Here is a 25534-nt window from a genome sequence, read left to right as displayed (position 1 = left end):
GATTGGAAGGGAGCGGCTGGATCCTTGGGTGAACCGGACAGCCGGCGAAGAGCTACTGAGCGAGAGTTCCCAGGTCAGGAGCACGATGGTACGCTTCCAGTTATGCTAAGATATGTTTTATAAGAGGCTTTTATGGAGACAATTATATGTGGGAAGGTTAACTTTAAAGAAAGACAGATTTGGAGACAATGATAAAACACAATGAATTATGACAGGTTTTGTAACATTGTTTTTCTAAAGGTTACATTTAATCTGCAAAGATCATACTTGATATTTAAAATTCTTTTGTCGTCAAAAATCAGTGATACTCAAAGTGTGAGTCAACACACCCCAAATTAATACATTATTTCTCTTAGATGTGTTTCTTTGTATCACGCTACCAGTACAATGATTCAGTTGTCACTTCAGTGAAGCCTGTAGGTACATAGGTGCGCTTAAACACCACAGCCGTATGACAACATGTCTCAGCAGACATGGGAGTGTATTTTAAAAGTGGACACTTCTGGCCCTTCTTTATAGGCAGCTTCAGTAGCATGAAATTAATTCTTATTCAGAAACGTTGTTGGTTCAGGTTTTAGAAAGCAGAAATGTTCTTTGAAGTTCCTTGAAAGATTTCTTTCTTTTTTTTTTCTTTTTTGAGATTCCTTTTATTTTATTTTGAAGAGTAAAAACAAAAGCAAAACCGAGTAGCAGAAACAAAGCCAGAAACAGGGTGACATGCAACAATACACATATTACAGAGTTTCAAAAACAAAAGTAGGTAATTAACAATGGTTGTTCTGTTATCTATTTTATTGTCAAATCTGTTGCTCAGATTAGCAGAGGAACCTATTCAAAATTGGACAAATAATTGAATGCTACAGGTTGCTTTTAATAAATCTTAATTTTTTTCTTGTCTGTTTTACTTTTTAAAAAATTATTTTAAAGAGAGTGTCATAATAATTGATAAGACGTTAGAAACGGCACACATTTAGAAGACCAGGATGAGGGGTATTCATCTCTCATCTCAGCGACGATTTTTGTACTACACATTGCCACCCTCAATGGAGTTGCTTAGCTCTCAGCTATCAGCGTACAGAGTTAGTCCAGGTGAAAATTATAGACAGTAACTGCTATTTAAACAAAACAAAACAAAACAACAACTGATGGAGATTATGAGTACGATCTTCTCCGCCATCCTGCATCCATATATTTAAAATATGCCCCACGAACAAAGCTGCTTCTCGTCACCACACCCAGACAGGACTTGGAGCGCGGAGCGAGGGCCGAGCAGGCGGCCAGTGGAGACGGCGGTCTCGCCCGCACGCAGCACAGCGAGGCAGGCAGGCGTCACCGCAGGGCCTCCCGCTGCAGGCCGAGGGCTCACCCGCCCCGCTGCGGCCGAGACCTGCGCGCAGGCCCAGGCTGGGGCTGGAGACGCGCCCGGCGGCGCGGCACGACCCTCCTCTTCCCTTCCCCGGAAGCGCGGAGCTGGCAGGCGCTCTGCTCATCCATCCATCCATCCAGACCAAGTTTTAGGTGCGCAGGTAGAATCAACAGTATGAGGTCTGGAACAATCATTCCAGGTCTCCTCAAATGAAAAGGGTTAAAAAAAATTATTAGGGCCGGGGAGATGGTCAGTGGAATAAGCGCTTCCCTGGCAAGCACAAGAGCCTGAGTTCAATCCCCAGGTCCGCCCAAAAAGCAAAACAGAACCCATTTCATTTGATCCCACGGAATTGTCAATACATATCGATTGGGAAAGTACGTCAGTGTGAAACCCTTAAGAACGCAGTGCGGCTCCAGTCGTCAGCCCTGGGACTCTCCCAGGCGTCCTGGCCGCGCTCTGCACTGCAGCGTCCTGTGCAAACTCCGCGCCGCGAGCTCCGGCGCACATCAGCGCGGCTCTGCGGCCCTGCGCTCCACCTTGCTCCGGGGAGTCTCCTTGGGGCTCCTTTACGTCCGGTCTTAGTCGTCCAGAATGTTTTGCTTATGGCTGTGGCTTTATTTATAAATTACGAGACAGTGTTTTGAGAAAAGATGATCGATTTTGTCTTTGAAAAAACCAAGTCATATATCAATGCAGTGAGTTTCTTACTAATCAATTTAGTTGTAACTTCCTTCGAAAATAAGAATTATTATATAAAATGAATAATGTATGTTCCCAGTATTTAGCTTTCCTTTATGAAGTAATTGACCCTTTAAGAGATGGTCTACACATGAACATACAGGACTATACACTTAAAACATGAAATAAAGAACTTTAACGCCAGTAATGACTTACTGGTTGGTATGAGAGGAAATAAAATAAATTCAGGGTAACATTAGCAAAGATTTAATGCTGAGTTTGAGTAGTACCAAACTTATATGGACCATGTTTGAAAGAAACCATAACCTAGTATTGCGGACAAAGAAGGATCAACTCTTAGAAGCAGATGCTGGATCTGAAGCTGCTAAGAAGCAAGGAGAGATTATGAAACACTGAGAACTAAAAGAGGGGGTGAAAGGGAAAAGTAAATATATTTTTGCACCTAAGTCATCTAAGGGCTCTGCCTTGAAATTACTCAGTGAAAGGAGAAGTATTTTTAGGCAAATGAAGACATTTACAGTAAAATGCAGCTCTTCTATTTACTGCATGAATAAAATTAATGAACCTTAAAACAAGGAAATATCTGTCTTCCTAGAATCCAAGAAAGACTACAGAGCCGTTGCCTGGAAGTTGCGTTCGTTAATGTTTGACACAGTATAATAACTTATGTGGTAAAATTAAATTATATGAAATATAAAATTTTAACCATCCAAAATTATTCTGGAAAAATAATTTTTATTGTCCGTGGAAACAAGAACAGCTGACAAAGTAGTTATCAAAACTCAAACGTAGAAATTAATAACCTTATCTACTTTAAAGCTTGCCCAAAAGAAAAAGAGAGCCACATATGACATATTAGGAAAAAAACGAATATATTGTTGTGTGCTCAGAATATGAGGATGTATATTTTCACGATTGCTGTTAATTTAAAAAAATACACTATTAGACTTCTTAGATGCTCAAGAGTTCAGATGTTCTTTAGGCATCTTATTACTCTCCTCGTTTAAAAAAAAATCAAGCACAGTTACACTTTCATGTTAATGCTTTTCTGAACTTCCGCCTACTACTGGCCTAGCCATTGAGAAAGAAATATTTCATATTTTTCGTGTTCCTCTTAATAATCAGGAGAGAGCAAGTCTGCAGAACTCTGCTGCCACTAGCAGCTCATGCTGGGCTCATGGTCTGTGTCTGGAAAAGGGCTACTTGAGGAGCTGGTTAAATTTTATTTAGTTTTATTCCTTAAAAAAAAGTTCTTTTTTTTGGAAAAAATATCAATATTTCATTGACATTCAAGACAGAGAACATAGTATCTTCTGTTTCTATATTTAATTGCATATGTGTACGTACTGTAACCGCTACATAGTCCGTTTATATAACCTACTTCACTTCGTTGCTACTTATTAATTCTTTCGATTGCAATCCAAGCTAAGAGAGGTAAAGCATCCCAGGATTGTATTTAAGGAACCCAATAGGCACTAAGAATATTTTAGGCATTTGTTTTGTTAAAAAATTGAAGTCTCATGTTTTTAAATTAGAAAGCCTAGTTCGATTGTGATTTCATTTTCCCTATTTGTGTTAGAACTACTTGATTTTTATCCACTCAGACAGACGTGCCGGTAACTCTCCGTAGCACACGAATTGCCGCCCGCGCAGGCTCATCTCCTCGTCGCAGGTCAACTGGGTTTTTTCACTTCCATAGCTCATAAGGGCTATCTGAAAAGAGCCAGTCTTTGGGACTCGGAAAAGGAGTTTTGTTTGTTTTTCTTAAGAAAGAGTGGGGGGAAAGTGTGTATATGGATAGGCCGCAAACACTCAAGTTGAACTTGAGATCTTCGATGAAATTTATTCAAAGAATTACAATAGATGGGCAATTAAGAAAACATAATTGCGAGAGAAGAGAAGAGACCTTTGTATGACTGAAGAATTACTTCAAGTTTTCTGAGAAGTTTGGGCTTATAAGGAAAAGTCTGGGTAAGATTTCAGGATTTAAGAGAATACCAATAAAGTGAAGATTGACATTAACCAGACCAGGCTATAAATACCACACAAAGAGACCAAACACATCCTCCCCTGACAGGTCTGCCCACCTCCCTCCAGAGCGAGCCTATGGCTGAAACGCTGGAGCAGAACTTCTTGCTCCTTTAGGGTCAGCAGACTTTAATATCTTAGTTCAAGGAGTTTTATTTTTGGGTGATTTCGTTTGCGCCTTTCCCTGATTACTGTGTTAGCTGTAGCTCAGTCACGCAGCAGCGTCGCGGGAAAGCCAAATATTTGCAAGCGTCCTAGTTGAATCATCTCTAGCATCGTCTTGTCTTAGCACTGACACTAACATGGCTCCTTCTTTCTCAGTGTCATTAGGAGAGGAAGTCACTTTCACATTGGAGAAAAGTCTCAAATTACCTGTATGAAGAAAAAGGAAAACATTGATGTGGAAGTGAAGAAATTCCTTCCTCTGTGGTATCGTAGAGGTTTGGAAGATATTGCACACAGCTTGCTTTATATTAATAGCAATAATTTACATGTTTTCACTCTTATTTGTAGTCTTTTAAAATATTCTGTAGCTGTTGTAAATGTTGACTTAATTATATATTATTGAATGGCAAAGTAGTTTTAAATTTAATATTCAGTATTCCAACAATGATTTTAAGGTCGTAATTTCTGATAGGACTCTTTAAATAATTTGTCAATGATTAAAAAATAGGAGGAATATATGACAGCAATGGCATTTCAATATTATTTTAATTTGCAAATAATTATCTGACATATGTTGGTTAAAACGTCTAAGTTTTATTTATTACCTGATTCAGTTAGGAAATATCCAGGCAATAGTAATTCAAAATTTGCCATGTAAGAGGAATGTTCTTGGTATTGTAGCTTCCAACGATGGTCAGAAGAGAAAGGTACGGTTGTATGCAACTTTTCAAATGGAAATACTTTTTCAAGTGAGTATTAGTAATACATAAACTACGTTCCTTTACCAGACTACAAATACTGCTTCCCAAAGGAAAACACGTCACTGTAGATCAGTAACAGAATTGTCTCGGGTCCAATCTTCAAAGCTTTCTCTTCTCCATAGAGCAGGATTATGTACTTTATGCAAAATATTTGAGTGATTGGCATCCAGGCACCCACGCTACTCGGCCATGAAGATGCTGAAATAGGGCCCTGTGCAGCACACAAGTAGGGCCACAGCTTTGAGGAGAGGCGAACCTCTGGCTCCAGCCTTGATGAGATTAATTACCCACCGAAAGTATTTTTTCCTGGCATTTCACCAACTGCTCTGATGACTTGATGCTTAGGAGGCGGCGACTCTTCTCCAGAGAATGCCCGAATGCCAGGGAGAGCTGAAGTCTATTATCCATAGATCAGCTCCAGAGTTTGCCCAATTCAATATGGAATAATGAATCGTACTATTCAACTTTATCTTTATTATTGAACACTCACGGTTCCATTCTCTCTCTCTCTCTCTCTCTCTCTCTCTCTCTCTCTATATATATATATATATATATATATATTTGCTACAGGGTCTCTCTGTACAGTTCAGACACGGAGTGACCCTTCTGTCTCAGCCTCCCTAGTGCTGGGATTACAGGCGTGCGTCTCCACTCCCGGTTTCCATGCAGCACGGTGTGCCAGGGGTTCCGGGGCTGGCACAGCTTGTGGTGCCCAGGATCGAACTTAGTCCTTGCACTTTCCAGGCAGGTGCTTATACTGCTGAGCTATCTCCCCAGCCCTCTGCCTCCTCTTAAACGACTTGAAGTCAGATATTATCACTCATTATGTTAGCTCAACTCAGAACTTAGTATAGTAATCATCTGGTAAAAAGTATGTAAGAGAACAAGTAAATCAATGTATTTTTTGCTCCAAAAGTACTTACTTTAACATGCACACACTGTATTCCTTGGGCTGCTATTGGAGATGTTCATTCTGAAGTACATGTAAATGTGAGAATCCAATTCAAGTGTAGATAGGACAAGATATCCAAGTCACTGAATTCTCTCTCTCTCTCTCTCTCTCTCTCTCTCTCTCTCTCTCTCTCTCTCCTCTTGTTACTGTGGATTTAAACTGTGAGCAAGAAATTATATTCCTTGCACCCCTAGAGGCCTTTAAAATGTGGTTTGAGAGGTGAAGGGAGGGGACATCAAGTAAAGGATCAGATCTACATATCAGCATCAGTAAATCCTTTAAACAGGATGCCCTTAAAAAACAGGCTTCAAAAATTTTTGTGGTTCTGACATAAGATAAACATTAGACTTGAACTAAAAGTCATCATGGTGAGAAAGGCAACTGCTCTTCTTTACGTGTCGGTGTAAGTGCACTCGAGAAGCGTGGTGTTGGCACACAGTAGCTGGTGGGCAAATAGTTATTTTTAGTGGGGGTAGGTGGTGAGGATGACAAAACGGCTTGGCAACCCCAAGTAAGCTAAGAAGGTCACAGCACGGAATTTAGTTGTGCTTGTTTCATTTGTGTGCTTCAGTTTGGTTTCAGCTCTGTGCGATGTTCTCCCGTTCAGTTCATACATTTTATGTGGGCTCCATGCAGTGAAACACTTCCACAACTGGGTGTTTTAAAAGGGTGAACTTAAAACAACACATCTAACAATGCTCTTGGTGACAGTGTTCAGATTCTAATTTACTAGTGCAATGATAGTCATACTCACCATTAATTATGCAGCTAGTATCCATTCTGATAAACATACGTCCAAGGAAAGCAGTGTGGTGAACACTTGCACAGACCGAGGTGACTACACAGAAGCCTTTCACCACTCAGATGGCCCTTGAAAGTTCTCAACTGCCAGGTCCTCAACGAGCCTTCTATAACAAGTTTTTAAAAAACTCGTCTAAACTTCTTGCCAAATCACTCTGAAGCACAAACAAGCAAAAAATAACACTCATCTTATTTCAGCAATGTGTTATAAAAACTCTATGTACCAAAGTTTAAATATGCCAGTGAAAATGCACTTGTTGGAAGTTTTCAAAAGATGAGTCAAGTGTGAAGAAGAATCACACACTTGTTGGAAAACTGTGTGCTAAAATTTCCTCTTATAAATAAGGAGGTGAGGAAGGGTTGAAGAGACAATAGGGGATCGGGAAAAAAGAATCAGTGTAGACCACATGCAGACACAAATTCCCTATAATGAATGTGACGAATATGTATACCTCACATGTACCAATAAAAAGGTTAATAAAAATCTTGATAGATTAAGATTTTAAGATGGATAAAATCTTGATAAAAATATTTCTGCTTGCTGATATGTGATGGAGGCAGACAGCGCTAAAATTACAGTTAGTACTGCTGCCTCATCATATAATGAAGAGACACCTGAATAGTGCACATGCAAGACATTAGTCAATGGAAATATGATACCTCAATATCATATGAAACTGTGACAAGTAAGTAGGGAACAGCAAGGGCACCACGGATGGACTTACAGTTTTTGTTCAACACTTTACATGTGTCAATGCAAAGAAGGTCAATTACTTATAAAGACGCTGGAAAAATACATAATATGAAGCAATCAATTTTTCACCACATCACTCAGTAAGCTGGACAAAATCTAGAGACAGCCAAAGGGACTGAGAATCAGATTTGTAGTAGAGATATTTTCTTGGAACACTGTAGCAGAAACATACGCTGAAGCTTTCCACCATTATATGGTGTGTGTATGAATGCAATATTTCTAAAGATGCATGATTTTTCACACTCGTGCTAGGTGGGAGTCGCATCAGATCACACGCGTCTTTAAGGTTTCATTGCTCAACTGCAGATTTTTCTGAATGGTTTGTGCTATACAGCAAGGATTTTCCATCTTCTATTGTTTTCATGATTGAGCTTGTTTACTGTTCCATAGCAGGGTATTATACCATATCTCAGATGAGACAAAGAAATATTCTTGTTGCCTAATGAAGACAATTTCTTAAACAAATTAGCTCAGGTATGGCATGACTTTCCTACCGCGCATATCCTACTAAGAACACGGAGTCAGCTGAAGAAGCTACGTTAGCATTGTACTACTACAACGTCATCTTACTTACTTAAAACTGCAGATAAAATGTCAGCAATCGAATCAGAGCTTTGAAGTTTGTCTTGAAGTGAAAGTAACATATATTTACTGTTTTGAAACTTTGATAGCGATGGGGTGAATGGGCTAATTTTAGAAGCTGACGTCGTTGAACACAGAGTGGATAAAAGATACATTTGAACATGATTTTACCAAGAAGGATAATTTAAAACAAATGAGAAACTGTTCATCAACCAATTCTAACTTGAAAATTTAACAATTAAGGTTTGAGAGCAGATGTTAGATAATGTTAGTAATTTAACCTCAAACCAATTTGCTACTGCTTCTCCTTTCGTCTTCCAGATGAGCAAAATTGAAGAGTGCCACAAAATTGCAGAATGAGCCGTTAAAAACTGTTATCATTTTCAATTGTTCTATTTAATGCAGATTGTTTTTATATATATAACCCCAAATAAAACAGAAATAATTTGGATGTTCAATCTTATAAAAACTGTCAGCTCTCCTTTATAATCTTTGCATAGAAATTGTATTCTGAAAATAACCTCTGTGTTTGTGTTGATTGCATTTAGAGAAACTATTATAATTAAAAGTAACACATACAAATAAATTTGTGTTTCATGCAAGCGCTGTATGCTAATATTGCTCTGTGTTAATTTTCACTTGAAGAAAAAGATTCAGTTGCTGAAAGTGTAGAGAAGTTCCTACAGTTTCTGCCCGAGCATGGATGTGGGGACACATCTTTGATTGCCTCACGTCAAATTTGGTGACTACACCAGCTGGCTTCTAGAGTTGTTATAAGCATTGAGGACAATGTGTGAAATGTTTACAGATAATTTATGAAGCAACACTGAAACACTTAGGACAGTGTTCGTCCTGACATAATCATGCCATAAATTCTGTTACTATTGCTTCAGGAAGTTCTGTCTTGGAGAATCAGCGAGGAAGTCCCACGGGGAGGAGGCAGGCAGCGCTGGCACGTCCACATGGACATTACAGCCCAGGTATTAATATTTCTTAACTTGTACTTTGTAACAGGTCTATTTTAGAATCTGACAGAAGCTATGGATCTAGACTTACTCATCTAAACATTTTATTATTATTATTATTATTATTATTATTATTATTATTATTATTATTTTGGCTGTGTTCACAGTTTTCCTTAGTGTCTAGTTTATCTAGGAATTTGAGATTAAGATCTTTCCCTCAAGTTGAGTTTTTATAAAGTGTAGGAGAGCAATCAGTTTGTCAACAAAATAGCCCCAGTATTTTTTCTCAGACAGAGCCTTACCAACCTGTACATTGTTGTAAAGTCTCAGAACACACCTCAGCGGTTCAGCATGTTGCTCTTTACGTACACCATCCCTCGGATGCGTCCCCAGGGTCCCTAAGTTGGCTGTCAGCCCACAAGTTCATGGACTACGTCTTTCCTGGTCTTATATTGGAAACCATGACTGCGAAAGAATCATAGGACAACTGGCTTCTGTTCTTCCAGCAACAAAGCTGTAATTTACATATTACTTCCGTACGCTAAGGCTTGACATGCATAAAAACAGAGATATAGGTATCATGCAGAAGGAAAACAGAATGAAGGGTACAGTGAGCAGAATTGCTCCCGTTTGGTTCGCTGATGTACGTGTACCAAAATTATAAGCTTTGTTAAGCGGGGCACAGGGTTTGAAATGTATCTTTTATATACTTTGAATGTTTTAAGCTGTATTTTCAGAAAGACCTCTTCTTTCTTTTAAAGAAGAGATGTGATGATTAGTGCCACAGCACATCACCCAGTCTCTGTTCTCCTCATAATGTCTCGGATGCCACAACTTCTCTCTTTAGAATAACAAAAGTGATCTCTTGGAACCATCAGCTCTGGCTGACCTTTGGGAGCCATAACAGAGGCAGAGAAACAACGAAGAGACACCAGGCCACAGGGATACTCGGGGAATGGATCAGAATATTAGATAGCATTTGCTCAACCACATCTTTAAGAAAAAGTAACAAAAGGACTTTCTATTATGAGAATCAACATTATAACCTTGAAGTGGTATTTAATTATTTCAGTTAACATAAAGCTTACAACAGTCTGCACTTTAGAGAAAGTGCTACTTTCAGAATATACTCTTGTGAGTGATGTAAATAGCAACATTTTGAAGGCTGTGTATATAGCTTGAAGTAACGTTATTAATGGAGAATAAAATTTAAACACAAGCATACTGTGGCTTAATTTAGAAAAAGTAATAGAGAATAATAGTTTTTTTTTATTTTCCTTTCCCCCATTAATTAAAATGTTACCATCAGATTGTCGCAGAGAAACTATTTCTTTTCAAAGGACTTGGACCCAAACACTGGCTGATGTTTGAAACCCGGTGTCTACGTGATTTATCTGTAGGACCATGTCTGAACATTTATTATCTTTGCTGTCCAGAGTTTCTAATTTTGTTTATGTTTTTTGTGAAGTGTGGAGTCACAATTATGAATTTATATAAACCCAAACTCACTAGTTAAATAAGATGAAAGACCTGAATTGCTTCAGCGCATTCCCTCAGAGCAAACTGGGGTTCCGGTTACAAAGAGGCGCCTCCTCTTCGCGAGGTCGCTGGGTAGCGGAGGAGGGGTCTGAAGGTGGCAGAGCAAGCTGGGTCTCCGGAGAACTCAGGCAGCCCAAAGGCAGTTCCTTACGTTCTTCAAAAGAGATTTCAAGTTTCTTATTTGCTTGTTGTTCTTTGTTAATTGAGAGACACACGTGATCATTGTTCTCTCGGTCATTCTTGTCTCTTAGTAAGCTATATCCTGGCCCCTTGGAACTTTTCTTAACATAATCAATATCAAAGTTTGTAGCAGAATACGTTGAACTTGCTCTCAAAATAATGGAATAATTATTCAAAGTCTTCATTTTATTGATGGAATGATGCTAGATTGACGGGTTATGATACCGGGGGTTGAATCCAAGGCCTTCACCCCAAGCAACACACCTTTTCATTTCTACCTTCACATGTCCAGACAGAATTGGAAGGCAGGATTCTCCTACCTGAGCCTTGTTCACTGCTGGGATTACAGACATGGGGCATAGGACCCAGCTAATTGTTCATTTCTTCTAGGCATTTTTATTGAAATTATTTTCAAGCAACAAAAGTATTGGAGTTTATATATATACTTTTGTTTATTGGAGAACCCTAATACCTCATCATTCCTTTTCCTTTTATTCCCTCTTCCTTGGGGTCAGTGATTCTGGAGATATGTCTTAAATTGCTGTTCACTGGCTCCATGGATCTGTGATTTTCAAACAGAGTATGCAAACTTGGTTGCAAAATTAGACTGGAGTCTGAGCATCTCCTTCCTAAGCAAGAGGTCCAGGTTGACTGCTTTATATGATTGGAGAACTATTCTGCTTCTCCAATAAACAAAAGTATATATAAACATATAAACAACAGTATACATCATATATATATAAAACAAAAGTATATATACACATATAAACAAAAGTATATATCATACACATACACACATACACTGTTTTAGATAATTTCTTTCTACAATCACAATTTGGATCTATAAATTTGAAAGTTTACAGCAACTATCCTTACAAGCTTTTTGGCAAGTAATTCTTGGCTTCACTTATTTATTCAGTGGACATTCTACTGAATACCTATCTATTATCATCTAGGTTCTGGGCTAAGTGTTTAAAAATCAAGTTCAATAAAACAAAGACATTGCTTAGTACAATTATTTTTTGTTTTTTAATTTTTGACTAGGGATTGAACCCAGAGTCCTTTGCTAAACTACATCTACAGTCTTTTTTTTTTTTTTTTTAATTTGAAACAGGATCTTGATAAATCACAATTGGAACTTGCAATCCTTCTGCCCAAATTTCCCAGCATGCTGGGGTCGTAGGTGTGTGTCACCAGGCTTGGCACTGCCCTTAGAAAGCAGCAGTGGGAGCCTCGTACCGTTCTGCTTAGCACCGCTCTGGGTCCCATCGCCCTCAGCATGAAGTGCAGGCTCCTTCATGTCTCCTGTGTGAGGCTTCTTATGATTGTCTCCTGATGAACTGCACAGTTTCACTTCAGCCACATCATTATCTGTATTCCATTTTATAGTCAACTTGGAATCTTGCTTCCATGTAAAAACATCTTCCTTTTCACTTTTGCTAACTGTCTTTAGAAATACCTTTCCTCCTTCTTTTGGTTAAAGAAATGCTTTGATCTCCAGCATCACCTCTGTCAAGCTCCTGTCAGTACAGACCCAAGACAAATCCGAGCCCACTCAGGCAAATCCAGGCCCACCAAGGCAAATCCAGGCCCACTAAGGCAAATCCAGGCCCACTAAGGCAAATCCAGGCCCACCCAAGGCAAATCCAGGCCCACCCAAGGCAAATCCAGGCCCACCCAAGGCAAATCTGTGCCCATCAAGGCAAATTTAAGCCCACCAAGGCAAATCTATGCCCACCCAAGGCAAATCCAGGCCCACCCAAGGCAAATCTGTGCCTACCAAGGCAAATCCGTGCCCATCAAGGCAAATCCGTGCCCACTCAAGGCAAATCCAAGCCCACCCAAGGCAAATCCAGGCCCATCAAGGCAAATCTGTGCCCACTCAAGGCAAATCCAGGCCCACCCAAGGCAAATCTGTGCCCACTCAAGGCAAATCCAAGCCCACCCAAGGCAAATCCAGGCCCACCAAGGCAATCCAGGCCCACCCAAGGCAAATCCAGGCCTACCCAAGGCAAATCCAGGCCCACCAAGGCAAATCCAAGCCCACCAAGGTAATCCAGGCCCACCAAGGCAATCCAGGCCCACCCAAGGCAAATCCGTGCCCTGTATTGCTGACCCACTCAATTCTAGGGCTACTGCTCACACTTTAGTCTATTTGATTTGCACCAGGGAAGGCCATTAATAATGCAGCACGAATGGCATAGCACCTCCAAGGCCATGCCTGTGTCATAAAAGTCTTAACTAGTTAGCATATGATTTCTAACTTCATCATTCCTTTTCCTTTTTCTCCATCTTCCTTGGGGTCAGTGCTTTTGGAAACGTGTCTAAAAATGCTGTTCACTGGCTCCATGGATCTGTGATTTTCAAACAGAGTGCGTGAACTGGGTTGCAAAGTTAGACTGGAGTCTGAGCATCTCCCTTCTAAAGCAAGAGGTCCAGGCTGACTGCCTCATGGGATTGGAGGACTGTTCTGACCTCCTGAAGGCTGCCGAGGACACCAGCTACAGTCTGTCTGGATCACGTTGACATCTTCAGCGTGTACTCTGGCAGGCAGCAGAGTTTAATAGTGTAGGTGAATCTATATTGTTCTCAAGTATAAAGGTAAATGTGATTACTGTGACTCCTACAAGTGGCCCACCAAATAAATGTCAGCGGATTTGGGGGTGCTCCCCGTCTTTCTGAAGTTAGATCTCAGGTTCTTCCAGTCTCACCCAAGGAACTGAACAAAATGAGTAACAGGCAGTGCTAATGTTTATTTAGAAAAGTAAAAGTGAAAAGTGACAGAAACTGACTCTTGGGCCAAGTAGAAGAGGAAAAAGCAAGATAAAATACACCCTAGAGGACACAGGGCGGGCTCTTATGCAGAAAGCCTCGATGATAAGCTCTTCTCGGTGTCTGATTCCTTTTGTACTGTACAGATCTCAAGAAAACCCATGAGAACTTGCACCTCCAGCTTGTGCGAGGCAGAGCTGGGATCCCGCACCTCAGGCTGACCTCGGGTCAGGGCGTCGTGCTGAAAATCTGCTTGAGTTCTTGAGAGAAGTTCACATGCAGGGTGCTGGGAACTGCTCAATGCGTGTGTCCTGGGATCTTATAATTAACAGGCCATGTGACTACCCCATCCAGCTTCGCCATGCTCTGTTCTATGTCAGTCGTACACACACTCAATGAAATAGAGAAATTGTCAATAAAATTAACAAAGGAAAGTATTATAGCAATGTCACATCAACTAGAAATATAAAAAATGAGATATAAATTTTAATAGAGAACTTACCTCAAATTTGAAAAGTGATAAAATTAAAACATAAAATTTTCTAAGAAGGCCTTGAACTAGTAAAACAAAAAACTAAAATGCAAGATAGCTTTAAAGAAATTATACATACTGAAGACAGAGAATGGTGAAAGAATGAGCAGAGCCTTAGAGATACTACTAAGCAGACTAGGGTGTGTGACGTGATTAGCTGAAGGGAAAGTCCAGGCCCAGGGCTGCACTCCTGGAGAGACAGCACTCAGGAGGCTGAGGTGGGAGGATTTCACTGAGTTTGAGGCCATCCTGAGATGGCCTCGTGCATAACAAGACCCTCTCTCAAAACAAACAAATGAACAAATTCCCCCCAAATGATAAAGGAGAGAAGGGCACACAAAAATGTTTAGTGAACTAGTAGCTGAACTCTTCCCAAGTTATTGAGTAACGTTAATATGTACTTACAAGAATCTAAAAAATTCTAAGAAAGGAAAGTACAAGAATTCACAAGTACATTTGTCATAGCAGACATATTGGAAGTTGAGGACAAAGAATAAATTCTAAAAATTACTCTTTGAGGAAAATCAACTTATTTAATGTAGGCGTCTCAGCAGGAATATCAGCTGACATCCACAGGAAAAATGGAGGCTGGAAGACAGTGAAATAGCACATTCAGAAGGCTCAAGGAAAAAAAAGTCAAACTCAACCTGCTGTGAACAAAAACTTCTATCTGTGGAAGTTATCATTAAAAAGTAATTGGAATATAAACCTTCCTCCACAAAGAAAACCTGATAGAACTTTGCTTTCAATGATGAATTTCTTGTAAAAGAGATTTGGGGTCAGGTATTTCAGACTGAATTACCAGAAAGTAGCTCAAACTGACACCAATGAAAAGTAAGAGACAGCAGCAAAGGGAATTACGTGATCCTAAAGCAATCCTAAAGTAGGGTTGGATTTTTGTATCTTTTTTCTCTCTTTATTTTATTTATTTATTTATTTATTTATTTATTTTTTGCAGAACCGGGGATTGAACTCAGGCCCTTGCACTTGCCAGAGAAGCGCTTATTCCACTGAGCCATCTCCCCGGCCCCCACTCTCTTTATTTTAATAGATATTGGCATACAATATCTGAATAAATGACATAAAGGAGTAAGTGTGTAATGTGCTGACGACAATAATTACAAGTGTAAGGGAAAAATGTTAACACATAACATTGAGTTTATAACATTTATACATGAGATATCCCTAACAACAGTATCACAGAATTTGAGAAAAGGCAACAGAGATCTATACTATAGAACTATATGTTTTTGCCTCGTTGGAATTAAATTAGTATAAACATGAAGCCAATTCTGATAAGCTAACATATGTGTGTTGTCTTAGAGAAACCACTAAAACTAACTTTTTAAAAAAATAGTGAAAAATAATTGAAGAAATGGAAATTCTTCATTAGAAATGCTGACTTAGGGGGCTGGAGAGATGGCTCAGTGGTCTAAAGCACCTACTTGGAACAAGCTTGGCAAAGCACAGGGACCGCGGTTCGATCCCCCAGCACCACATGCCAGCCAGCCCCGCCCCCTGGTGGGCTGAGCTGGCCACACACATACACACACATACACACACTAAATAAAAATGTAATAAATAAATAATTAAAAAAAAAAAGAAATGCTGACTTAAAGGAAAAAGCAGTGCTAGGAAGATAGCTTGGCTGGCTAAATGCCTGCCTGGCGAGTGCAAAGCCCCGGGTTTGGTCCCCGTACTGCATGCCATTCTGGCCTGCAACCCGGGTGAACCATGCCAGTCACTGAAACTGGGCATCGTAGTACATGCCTGTATTCCCAGCACTGGCAAGGCTGAGACATGCGGATCACTATGAGTCTGAGCTGCAGAGCGAGACCCTGTAGCAAATATATAAATAAATAAAAGATTTTTAAAAAATTAAAGTAAAAAGTAAAGGAGAAATAAAACACAATAATGTCATGAGATAAACAGAATAAACAATAAATGAAAAAAATCAAGTTTTGTTAAGAAAGGCATTAAATGTGAGTGGTTTAAATGATTCAATTAAAAGACTCAGACTAAGCTGGTGAGATAGCTGAGTGGACTAAACACCTGCTTAGGGAAGCACAGGGACCAGGGTTCAATCCCTAGCACCACATGTGGCACTGGCCCTGCCCCCGGCCATGCTGCGACTGCAACCAAAACCAGGTGTGGTGGTGTGCACTGGAGAGGCTGAGACAGGAGGGTCACTACAAGTCTGAACTACATAGTGAGATACTTTATCAAATATGTAAATAAAAAAGAAAAAGGCACAGAGTGTTACACTAGATTTAAAATCCACGTAATTATACCTTTTAATAGTTGACGTGTCTACATGCAGGTGTAAATAGATTCAAAATACAAATATGAAAGGGATCATGCAAGCAGCTGTGATAAGAAAGCTGTATCAACATGAGACAAAGTAGAATATGAAATGAAATGTGACTAGAAATGCAGAAGGATTGTTATGTAATAATAAAAAGATTAATCTCTCAGGGAAATATAGCAGTTATAGTCATAAACCTAAAATCTTATAGCTGTACTCTTGCATACAACTAAAATTTAGAACAGCAAAGTGGTGAAATAGAATCTGACAGAAATGAAAAGATAGACCATTTAGTTTCATAATTAAGGCCACTTAACATTCATAATTAAAGGCAGAAATTCTCCCTCTCTTCCAGAAGCAGTGAAATAGAAGAATTTAATGGTATTATAAAGTAAATGTAAAAAACAACTGTAAAATGCTCTCCCGACAAGAGTAGGCTATGCACACTTCTCAAGTGTATACTAGACATTCAGCAAAATGTTTCATCTGGAGCTGGGGGCTTAGCTCAGCAGCACAGGACCTCGCTGGCAAGCGTGAGGCCCTGAGTTCAATTCCCGGTACTCTCTCTCCACCAAGCTTTCATGTATTGGGCCACCAAACAAGCTGAACAATTTTGGAAAAAATAGTAGTAATACAAATTATATTTTCAGATCATAAGGAAATAAAATCAGAACTAAATTAAGAGAAAAACATTTCAGAGACTAACATATTTGTGGAAATTAAACCATACATTCTTAAATAGCAATTGATCAAAGAAGAAAACACAGTTTAATTATAAAATATTTTGAAATAAATTAAAATAAGGATAGAGTAGACCAAAGCTTCCAGAATGCACATAGAGCAGTTCATAGACTTATAGAGTTGTATACATGAATTCTAAGAAATAAGAAAGGTCTCAAGTCAATAAGCTAACCCTTCATATTGATTGTAAAAATGAAATGAAAACAAAATGCAAAGCAATAAGAAAAGGTAAAGAACAAGAAAATTTCAACTTGGAATTTAAATAAAGAACAGAAAACATAAAAAAAGTAACTAAAACTAGTCATTTGAAAGGAATATAAAAAATATCAAAACTTCAGTACACTGACCAAGAAAAAAAGAAGACTTCAATTACTAGAATCAAAATTTTTTTCTTTTCTTTTCAAAGTTTTATTGATAAACATATAGCAATGAGACAGTTTCAAATCAAATCGAGAGTACAGTTTCAACAAATAATACACTGCATATATTCTTCTTAGTGGTTAATTGCTGAACAAGATGCAGACTTGTGATCCTATTTACAAACACCATTAGAAAAAATCATTCTATTCATTAAGAGAATTCAACTATATATCTTAGAATCAAAATTAAAGGGAACATAGCCACCAAATTTACAGCAATAAAAATAAGTATAAAATAATATGGAAATTATATGCCAATACGTTAAAAACTACATGAAATAGACAAATTACTAGGAAGTGCAAATTAGCAAAACTTGTTCAAGAAGTAGTTGTCATCACAGACCAAGTCACAGAAAATTACTAAGAAATTAAATTGCAACAAAAATAACCAAGCTGAATAATCCCAAGCTTGAATAGTTTACCTAGTAAATGTTTCCAAATACCCTAATATTTTCATATTAGTTTTTAGTCAACTATTAAAAAGAAGACAATTAGAGACACTTTCCGGACTCATTCAGTGAGATTAGTCAGACCCTACAACAAAATTACACAAAGAATACTAACAAATAAAAGAATTGACTAACTTATCTTGTAATTATGAAGGCTAAGTCTTCAAGTATGTATTTGAAAACTAGAAATATAGACAATAAATTCTAGACAATGATAAACTTGAATTTATGAAAGGTAATTAAAACAACAAATAATATCCATAAGATAAAACAAGTGAGCAGACATTTATGAAAAACCATGGCTAGTATCAAACTCAATGGTCAAAATCCAAAGATTTTCTTCTCAAGATCAGCCACAAAACAGTAGCGCGCCACTTACCACTTCTAATCCACCTCGTATAGAAGGTTCCAGTTAGAGTGATTGAGTAGGAGAAAGAAATAGAGAGCGCCCAAGTTAGAAGAAGTGAAACTATCTCCATCCAAAATGACATTATTTCTTATCAATAAAATCCAAAAATATTAGTAAAATACTGCAGGGAGCCAGGGGTGATGGCACACACTTGTAATCTCAGCACTCAGGAGGCTGAGGCAGGAGGATCTGAGAGCTTGAAGTCAGCCTGGGCTTCGTAGTGAGTTCAAAGCCTGCCTGGACCGTGTATCAAGATCCTGCCTTAAATAACTAAAACAAAACAAAACAAAAATGATATCAGTATTAATAACACATTTTAGCATATAAGAATGACAAAAATAGTTTCATGTATTTGCATTGAACATGAAATGCAAATTAAGAAAATAATGTCATTTACAATAGCTCAAAATAAAATAATGTAGGGGGTGGGGAGGTAGCTTAGCAGTCTAAGTGCCTGCTCGGCAAGCACAAAAGATCCAAGTTCAATCCCCGGTACCATATGACATAACATGCTGGCCCCAGAACCTGACAACTGGGTATGGTGGCATGTACCTATAATCCCAGTGCTGGAGTGGCTGAGACAGGAGGATCACTATGAGTCCAAGCTGTGTAGTGAGACCCTGTATACAACAAATAAAAAATAATAATGTAGGCTACATTTAAAAATAAAATGAAAACTCTATATGTTGAAAATAACAAAGATTACTGGAAAAATTAAGATAAAAATAAGTGGGAAACAGTGTTTCTGCAGGAGTATTAATAACTTCATGATTAATTCACTAATTCATTTATGGTTTCAATGTAATTCCTCAGAATCCCAACTGGTAAATATACATTTATAGAACTGACATCCTGGTTTTAAAATTCATGAGGTTTTGGAAGGAGTTAGAATAACCTAAGTTGTCTTGAAAGAGTTAGTAAGAAAACTCACACTTTCCAACTAAAAATCAAGTATAATAATCATAATCAAGAAAATATAATAGTATCATAAGGGCTGAAATTAGATTAATGTAATAGCAATGAAAATAATAGAAATAGAAATTCAGAAAAACTGTCTGTGGTCAGTTGATTTTCAACAGAAGTATCCACACAATTCAGATGAGAACGCCTATTTCCCTTTAACAATATGTATTGTATCTTGAGTTTTATTTACTCTTAGGTTTTTATTTAGAGAAACAATACGAAGTTTAAACATGTGGCTCTGATTTATTTCACTTGTAAGTATGATCCTTTTTCCTATAAAGGCCTCATGTATATGTTTAAAGCTGAGTAATACTTCATTGGGAACAAATACCACATCTATTTTACTGATTACTCATTTCATGGACATTTGGGTTGTTTCCAAGACATACCTATGACAAACTGTGCTTCTACAAACATGGGTGTATATATATCACAGAGGTATGATGTTTTCAGTTCTTGAAAAATACCCATAAGGGTAATAGCTGGGTTGAATGGGACCTCCAATCCTAACTTTTTGAGGAATCTCCACATTGATTTCCACAGTGGTTGTACCAGTCCTCACTCCCACCAACTGTGGAGTAACTCCTACCAGCTGTGGAGAAGGGTTTCTTTTCCCCCATACCCCCTCCAGTATTTGCTATTGTTTGAACTCTCTGTCTCTGTCTCTGTCTCTGTCTCTGTCTCTGTCTCTCTTTCTCTCTGTTTTTGTCTCTGTCTCTCTTTGTCTCTGTCTCTGTCTCTGTCTCTGTCTCTTTGTCTCTGTCTCTCTCTGTCTCTCTCTGTCTCTCTCTGTGTCTCTGTCTCTCTCTGTGTCTCTGTCTCTGTCTCTCTCTCTGTCTCTCTCTCTCTCTCTCTCTCTCTCTCTCTCTCTCTCTCTCTCTGAATCAAACTCAGGACCTCATACTTGCTAGATAGACACAGTGCCAGTGAGCTATATTCCTGATCCCTGTAGGTTGACTTCTGGATGACAGCCATTCTTCTTGGAGTGAGATGGAATCTCAATGCTGTTTTAATGTGCATTTCTCAAATGATCAATGATGTTGAATATTTTTTCATATGTTTATTTTCCATTTGCATGTCTTCACAGGAGAAGAACAGATTCATCTTAGATGCCCATTTTTTGGATTGTCTTTGAATATTTGGGGCCTAATTTTTAAAAAACAATCTTTCTATTTCTAGATAGAAGTCCTTTGTCTAAGGGACAGTTGGCTAAAATTTCTTTTCCAATTCATGGGTTTTCTTTTTATTCTGTTGATCATTTTCTTTTGATGTGCAAAGGCTTTTTAATAAGATAAGATGCCAGTTCATTCTTTGAAGTATTTCCTATACAGTTTGGTTTTTGTTCTCTGACTACTTCTTTGTCTTCAAGATTTCTACCTACTTTTTCTTATAGTAGATTTAGTGTTTCTGCTCTAATGCTTAAACCTTTTATCTATTTTGACTTTAGTTTAGTGCATGGTGATAGGCATGGGTCTATTTTTAGCGTTTGGTCAGTACCATTTATTAAAGAAGCTATCTTTCTTCTAATGAACATGTTTGGCGCCTTTGTCAAAGATAAGGTGGCAGCGTGTTTGGAGTCATGTATTCATCTTTTAATCTGTTCCATAGCACCTCAGATCTGTATTTTTTGCCAGTACCATGCTGATTTAATCACAGTAGCATAATTTCACTTTGTTTTTTGGAGGTAGCAGCGATTGAACTCAGGCCCTTGAGCTTGCCAGGCAAGCGCTTGTTCTACTGAGCCATCTCCCCTGCCCCACAGTAGTATAATCTCAAATCAGAGATTCTGATGCCTCCTGCCTTGCCTTTATTGTGCAAGATTTTGTTTAACTACTCCAGGTCTCTTCTGGTTTCAGATGGATTTTTGGAATATTTTCTCTAGATCTGAGAGGTATACTGACAATATTTTTTATTTAGTACAAGGTCTACAGAGTACTAATGATATTTTGATCAGGCTTGCATTGAATCTATATAACAATTTTGGGAGTATGCCCATTTTCATAATCTTGGCTCTTCCTATCCACCTGCAAGGAACATATTTATACTTCTGAAATAATCTTCAGTCTCATTTCTCAGGGTATTGTCATTTCATTTTTAATTCCTTTCTTAGATTTATTATTAAGTATTTCATTTTGATGTTATTATGAAAGGTGTGTTTCTCTAATTTCTCACTCAATGTGTTTGTTGTTTGTGTAGAGTAATGGTATTGATTTTTGAACATTGGCTTTTTATCCAGCTACACTAGACCTTTTTAAAATTAACTCTAGAAGTCATTTGGGGCTTTTCCATGTAGAGTATCATGTCATCTACAAATCATGATACTTTCACTCCTTCTTTCCTGTCTTTATTCCTCTCTCTGATCTAGTTGCTCTGGCTAATGTTCCCAGAGCTATATTGATTGAGAACTGCAACAGTGGACATCCTTATCTTCTTTCTGATTTTAAAGTGAAGGATTTCATTTTTTGTCCCTTTACTATGATGTTGGCTGTTGGTTTGTCATAGATGGCATTTATCAGATTGATGTAAAGACCAATTATTCTGACTTTCTGTAGGCTTTTTATCATGAGTGGGTATTGGACTTTTCAAAAGCTTTTTCTTCATTTATTGAGACGATCATGGGATATTTGTCTGGTGCATTCCATTTCTTGATTTGCATATATTAAATTATCCCTGCATTCCCGGTATGAATCCCATTTGGTCATGATGTATAATATTCTTGATGATTTGATGAATTTTTTGCTATTATTTTATTGAGGATTTTGTCATCTAAGCTTTTTAGGGAAATTGGCTTATAGTTCTCTTTTTAGGTTGGGTATTTCTCTGGTTTTGGTTTCAGTGTAACACTTGCCTTCAGAAATGATTGAGGGAGAATTCCTTTTCTTTCAACTTCATTACAGATTTTGAGGCATATTAGTGTTAAATCTTCTCTAAATTTCTTATAGAATTCAGCAGTTCTTTTTTTTCATTTCACAAAATATATTGCCCCATTTGTATTTTATTTCCTCTTCCAGGTTCTTACAATAGAGAGACAATATGATGTTTACACATTTGAGTCTGATTTATTTCACTTATGAGTATGGTCTTTAGTTGTATCTATTTACTTATAAAATCTTGAGTTTATTAAAATTGAGTAGCACAGAATTTTTATGCCTTCTTGATTCAGCTTTGGTAATTCATACATTTCTAAGAATCTGTCCATTTCTTCTGTGTAAAATTTCATCCAAGAAGAGTAACAATTTTCAAGGTAAGAATTGATGATCTGAGTTTCTACAGAATCTGGAGAAACTTTCATCCTTTATTACATGAATTTAAGTTTTTCTTTCTTTTTTTGGTAAGGTTGTCTGGGGGTTTATCAATTTTATTTATTCTTTCAAAGAACCATCTCTTCACATCGTTAGTTCTTTCTATTGTTTTCATGTATGTGTATGTATGTGTGTGTGTTTTTTTGCTTTTTTTTATTCAAAAAGATGATTCTCTGGGAGGTGACACCAGCTGGCTTCCAGGAGTCACACCATCATTTCCACAGTGTCTGCAATAACCCTAAATTCCACAGGCTCCTGCTCTCCTCTACAACTCACTTTTGGCACGTATGAATGAAGCGCTCATCTCGGAACAGTGGGGGGAGACCCTTTCCCGATGGGGATGCTTCTGACTGCTGAGTCTAGAATACTGATACAGTAAGAAGGATGAACATTCTCTCCTGATTACAGATCTTTTTCTACCGAACTACCTGACTGTCTTGGAAAAGAAATGGAAGCCAATTCTCAGAGGTCCTGGGGTGATGGCTTATCTTCCCCCAGTTCTGATTGTAAATTTAGAATCACTGGGCAATTCTGAGAGGTAGCAGGTTGGGCATGGGCTCTGGCTTCTTGATTTTTGAATACAATTTTAAGTCATCACATTTTTTCGAAAATTCTTCTGGTATTGAACAACACAGATGAGGGCAGGGCTGTGGCTATGGAGGAGGAGAAAGGGCTGCACAGAGCGGCCAGCAGGTAGGACAGTCCTCACCACAGCCCCTGAGAAGGCTCTGAGCACAACAGCATGCGTCTGAACAGTATAGACCACTCAAGCTTCTGTCCACCACCCCAACATAACCTCCCACACAACAATCAGGATGGGGGCTGAGGAGGAAAAGAGCCGATGCAGGCCGTGCCTGGCCAGCCTCTAAACATGAAGAGAACAACTTACAACTTCCTTGTTTGGTGTATGAGGAAGATGTAAGACCCTGGTGCTGATCTGGTTGACCTAATTCAAGTTCATTTTTCTAGCTATGGTTCAGGTCCAAAGGATACTGGCAAGAAATTTATCTAGAAAACTTTCAGGACTTTCCAAGTGTCACTAGAGCTTGCTGCATTTTTCTCAATACTCTTGTTAAATTGATAAGGATTAGAGAGTCACTGAAGCCTCCTCTTCCAAAACCTATTAAAAAGACAATTTTATTTCAGAAGATGGCAAAGTTATAAAACCAGGGGAAAATATGACATTATTACAATACCTTTTTTTAAAAAATCTATACTTGACTGTCTCCTACCTACAGTACTATCTACCTGTCTGGAGGGAGGGAGAGAGGAAGGGAGGGAGTAGACTCTGAGGCTCCCACAGAGCAGCCAGCTCCCCACGGGGACAAGGCGCGGTTCTCCTGCCAGCCACGGGTTCCCAAGCATTCCCATTTACAGAAGTGCAGATGAGCGGGTTGGGGAGAGCAGGGAGAACAAGGGCATCCGACCGACCGCAGCCTCCGACGTGCTGGCACAGCCCCACGTCCTCGGAGCAGGAGTTCCAGCCACCTGCTCGGTCTTCACAGCAAGCAGCATCTTTCTTTAAAGCTTTTCGTATTCTTGCTGCTTTTCTTGCCATTCTTGTCTTTGTTTTCTGACATCTTCTTTGCTCTGATTTCTCTCATTAAATCAAAGAACACCTTGTCCACATTGGCCCGCGTCTTGGCCGACGTCTCCACGTGCTGCACGCCCCACTCTTCCGCTTGCTCCTGGCTTTGTCCACCTGCACCTGCCTCCGCGCCTCTAAGTCAGACTTGTTTCCCGCGACGAGCAACGGGATTTTATCTTCTTCAGCCTTCACTCGGAGGATCTGTTCCCTGAACTCTCCAGTCGCTTTGAAGGACTCACACTCCGTGATGGAGAACACAAGGAGAAATCCTTCCCCGCTCCGGAAGCAGTTGTCTCGAATGGCCGCGTAGTCCTCCTGTCCAGCTGTGTCCAGAATATCGATCTGACTCTTCTCCGTTGAGAACCACTTTCTTTCTGTAACTGTCAGCCTTGGTGGGTTCATAGTCTTCTACAAACTCATCATACATGAACTGAGGCGTCAGGGCCGACTTGCTAGCTCCTCCACTGCCAGCCATGACCACCGTGCAGGGCCAAGCTGCTCTGGCTCTTGCTCTTGTTTGCTGCCACCTTGCCGGCTTTCTGAGGTGAGGACACACAAGCTGGAGACCCCGTGGGAGAGCGGGGACCCGTCCTGCACCACCTTGCCAGGCCGCACCCCTCCTGTCCCCGTTAAACGTGCCCCAGCCCCTCCTGGGCCGGACCCCAGCAGTCCCCTGCGGATTGTCATTGAGCAGCTCCCTGTATTGTTTCCTTCATCTCCACTGTAGTAATTTCTGCTCTGATCTCTGTAATTTCCAGCTCTGATCTCTGTAATTTCCAGTTGGGTTTCACTTGCTCTTCTTTCTTTAGAAGCTTGAGGTGCAGCAGAAGGTTGCTTGTGCTTGCTCTGTTTTTCTAATCTGAGAATTCACTGCTATAAAAGTCCCCCCGAGAACTGCTTTCCTTGCACCCCACGTGTTCTGATAAGTTATATCTGCATTTTGCCAGTTTGCTGATAGCATTCTATATAATTTCTTTATAAGCTGAGGAAGTTGCTTCCTATTCCTAGTTTACTGAGAGTTATTTAATCATGAGTGAATGTGGGATTTTGCCAAATCCTCTTTATGCATCTGTTAAAATGCTCATATAATTTTTCATTCTTGTAATGTTTATGTAATGGATTATATTAATTGCTTTCAAATGTTGAAACAGTCTTGCATACCAGGGACCTGAAATATATCATACTTTATCATTGTGCATATTTAATTTTACTTTGTTGGATTCAATTTGCTAATATGTTGTTGAGGTTTTGCATATATA

General features: G+C 39.0%; 1 pseudogene; it reads right to left on the bottom strand.

Annotated features, from left to right (window-relative positions):
* Window positions 1–24186: 24186 nt before the first annotated feature.
* Window positions 24187–25534, bottom strand: part of LOC101575939 — a 9359-nt pseudogene continuing 8011 nt past the window's right edge.

Source organism: Octodon degus, unplaced genomic scaffold (assembly GCF_000260255.1).
Source record: "Octodon degus isolate 3935 unplaced genomic scaffold, OctDeg1.0 scaffold00248, whole genome shotgun sequence".
Lineage (NCBI taxonomy): Eukaryota > Metazoa > Chordata > Mammalia > Rodentia > Octodontidae > Octodon > Octodon degus.
This window is presented reverse-complemented; position numbering and strand designations above follow the sequence as displayed.